General features: G+C 44.7%; 1 protein-coding gene across 7 annotated transcripts in view; it reads left to right on the forward strand.

The window, feature by feature from the left end:
- The window catches only part of TEAD1 (TEA domain transcription factor 1), a 248,538-nt gene that overhangs the window by 241,251 nt on the left and 3,238 nt on the right, over positions 1-4,049 (forward strand). The gene's annotated exons all lie outside the window — the stretch shown is intronic.

Genomic DNA, 4,049 nt, shown 5'->3' on the forward strand with positions numbered 1-4,049 from the left:
GCCAGGGGGACAGGCCCCGGGGCCTGGGCCAAGGCAACTGACCAGGTTGTTGGGTTGGGACCCTGGTAGTCAATCAGCAGTTGAACCCACATATTCATAGGGTAAACCTGGCTTTGGTTTGGGCCCAAATCTGTAGAAGAAAAGGGGTCTCATCTGGTGGGGGTTTGTAATCTTGACAGAATTGGAATTCAGGAGGGTCATAAAAAGTGAGGGACCTAGGTTCTCAATTCTGGCTACACATTAGAAAGACCTGGAGAAAGACCTTGGTATCTAAATATCCTGATACAAAGACTGTAAACTGTGACCATTGAATCAGGATCTCTGAGGATAGGGCCCAGGCATATGTATTTTTTTTTAAAGCTCCCCAGGTAATTCCAGCATTAGCCATGTTTGAGTCTTGGCAGCAACATGAGGCAAAAAGCTGAGTTAGGAGGTTTGTAATTCGAACAAACCTTGATTTGTTTCCTGGAGGATTTGCAAGACCTTATAAGAAGTAACGTACTTTAAGACAGCAAAATAGGAGCTCTCCGTATGAGAAGGAATGTAAGTTTGACTAGAATGCCATAACCAGGAAGGGCTGGAAATATTCTCCAGAGGCTAAAATGTATGATCAAAACTTATGGGCAGCTAAAGGAAAAGAAAAAAAATGGTGCTCAGTGTCCACAATGGGGAAACTTTCTGGTTCCACTGGGCAGTGCTGTGTGGGAGCTTTTCCCCCTTAATATTTAACTTTAAAACAAATTTCTCATGGAGGTTTCATTGGGGGACTTGGAAACGTTATTACAAATAGTGTTGTCCTCAAAATATACCTCTAAAATATATACAGTAATGGGTTTCATATGGCTCTTTTTAAAAAATATAACATTCCTTAAACTGAAGGAAAAATGCCAAAACAAAACTTAGTGGGAAGAATTTTGCTGAAAGGGGCAGCAAATCAATGTTGTGGTCAAATGGCCTGCTTTGTGACTAGGATCAAGGACTAGAACACTAAGCAGGAATTCTTTACCTGGGGGTTTTGGATTCACTCAGCCCATGGTTCTCAGGCACTGGTGGGCTGGGAAATAAAAGGCTTTACCTCAACACTCCTCAAAAGCCCTGATTGTAAATATGCCCTCCACGGGCAATTTCAAGCTACCAGTGGTTATCCAGCTCATGAAAGTCCTTAATATTTAACAATGACTTTCAGCAGCCAGTAGGAGCAGGTTCCCTCACACCAATGTAAAAAAAAAAAAAATTAACAAATAAAAATTGTAAAATGCTGAGGTGTAAGCCCCACGTCAAGGAATAACATCAGAATCCCCAGGTAGTTGTGCACAGAGGGTTGAAATCCCTGCTCTAAGGGACTAGTCAATGAGCCAATTTTCATTTATTCCACGGAGAAAACCTCAATGGACTCTTTAGTGCGTCCAGGTCCCTCTGAAATTTAGATACTGTCAGTCTGGGGGGAAATTTGGAAAACATGCTCTTTAGTAACTAGTCTTCATTGGTATCCTTTGGTGAATATTGAGCAGTTCAACGTTTCGGATACTGACAGGTCCTTGTCATATAGGTACTCCATTGTATTTAAGAACAGATCACCTTAGTGCTCAGCTGAGCAGGTGAGTGTGGCGTCCTGCTATGGACATGCAATAGCCTCAGGAATTAACCACAACTCTGGGTAGATGGCCACTTCGCCTCTCTTGGAAGGAGTTTTAGCTATTTTTTGAAAACCATGAAATGCTGTGTGATTCAGCATTTTAAAGAACATGTGCTCAGTCCCTAAAACCCTACCTCATGGAGCATAGCCGAGGATAATGTGCCTGGAAAAATTAAAAGCATCTATTACACATAAAACCCGTGTAACTGTATTAGTCATGCTCCCTTGGAACATGTGGCTTCATGCAGCATAGACGGCTGGAGGACACGCCATGTTCAATTTCAAAAGGTATCCTCAAGCAACTACGTAAATTCCTCCGATATGCAGAATGAGTGGCTGTCAATAAATATCTGCTCAAATACTGTTGTAGCTTTAGAAAAGCTGAAAGTAAGCCAGCACTCCTGGGTTATGAGAACAGTCATCTCATTGATTACAGGAGCAAGAGTACCTTTCCGCTTTTTCTTGGGGTCGGGGTAGGGTCACAGCCAGGGTGCCAGCTGCTGGACACCGTTGTCGGGGTTTTACTAGGTGCCTTGGACACGAAACCTGTGTCAGCAGGACCGTTAGACCCGATGGCCTGGTGGGCTAGACTGTCTGATTTCATCAGGATTATTTGGGAATTGAGGTGAACCTGTAGATGCGGGCCTTAGGGACAGCATCTACAGATGGAGGAAGACGGCAGGTGAACCATAGGCCAAGTCTTTCTGTCTTCTTTTGAGGTTGTATTCAGAAATACAGGTGGCTAGAAACTTTTTCCTCTTTCCTCCTTTTGAATCTTAATCATGAAGCCTAAATAGGATATATTCTTCCACAGAAAATTTGCAAGAAGGGAGGCTACATCACAGGTGTATGGCACATGTTAAACCTTTTGTAAATGTTACAACATGAAATTCTCAGTGCAGCATTATGAGGTCATTTTTATTACCATTTTATGAATAAGGAACGTTAGGTCCACCCTAACACGTTAGGTCACAGAGCCAGTGATAGACATACACTAAGACTTGCATTGATGGAAAGGACACTTTGCAGAATATTTCACAGTCATGGGATCAGAAGACTTGGGTTTAAGAGCCAGCTCTATTTTATGACCTAGGGTAAAGTCTCTCCACCTCAATTTCCTCCTCCTTTGACAACCAACATGCTCAAATCTGCACTCTCCACCTCAGGGGTTATTGAGGATGTTTTCATTCACTCAGCTGAACTCCGGAGAGATTGTACTAGCTGCCGGAATACAATGCAGATAAAACTCACACTGTCCCACAGTAAATCGTGGCCTGGTGGAGAAAAGAGGCAGGTACATAATTGATTGCAATTCAGAGTCATCATGGCTGTAGTTACACTTGAGAAACGGGCACCGTAAAGTACAGGATAGTTTACCTGAGCAGGTACTGTAGTTGGGGTGAGGTGGGGAGTCCTCGGGAATGTTAAAAGATGGTGTTTAAGTTGCCTTGATGGATAAACAGACGTTTTTCAGATTTACCAAGAAAAAAATGGCCATTTCATGGGTGCATAGTTAAGTGTCAGGTTCTAGGATTTGGTGAACTGGACAGGGGAGGCAGCCATCCTGGAGTCAGGTGAAGGAGGCATTCCCCAAGTAATCACCAAATGAATGTAAACTAAGCAGTGGCTGATGGCTGCCCAGCTAGGTGCATGGTGCCAAGGAGGCACGTATAGTTCTGGAGGTCACAAACGGCTTCCCTAAGGAAGAAGCAGTTGAAAGATAGCTGCTGGATGAACAGGCAGAGGGTCGGGAAGGATACTGCAGAGAGGCAGGCAGGCGGCGCAGGTCGAACTGAAAATAGGGTGTGTGGCTGAGAGGGAGGGGAGCATGGAGCAGTGAGCTGGCTGGGGAGGAAGGGCCAGACTGGGCAGGGGGCTCCTCCACCTAGGAGGATGAGAACAGGTTTTCTCTTTATCCTAAAGTTCAAAGTTTAAAAGAGGCCATCAAGGTTTTTTTTGTTTGGTTTGGTTTGGTTTTGTTGAGAGAGAGAGCCATTGTTTGTTGTTCCACCTATATATGCATTCATTGGTTAATTTTGAATGTGCCCAGGGTGCTCGAACCCGAAACCTAGAAACTGAGGTGTATTGGGACAATGCTCTAACCAACTGAGCTACCTGGCCAGGGTCAAATCAGGGTTAAGCAAGAGTGTGTTGTTGTCAGATGTCTGTTTCTTACGAGGGTTTTGCAGCTGTTGTGTGCCGATGGGTCTCGGCCGGGTAAGGGTGGCTCCTGGGGGAGGAGTCCAGGTGAGGTTGCTGGTACCTTGGTGGTAGAGAAGGGGATGGATTCAAGAACTATTCAGGAGTAAATGCAGCCGGACATGGCATTTGTTGGGTATGGTGACGAGGGGGAGAGAGGTTTCAAGGATGAAAGAACTGCCTGCTTGCAGTATTTGATCTGTGAGGGAAGCAG

This window comes from Myotis davidii, unplaced genomic scaffold (assembly GCF_000327345.1).
Source record: "Myotis davidii unplaced genomic scaffold, ASM32734v1 scaffold946, whole genome shotgun sequence".
In the NCBI taxonomy this organism is placed as follows: Eukaryota; Metazoa; Chordata; class Mammalia; order Chiroptera; family Vespertilionidae; genus Myotis; species Myotis davidii.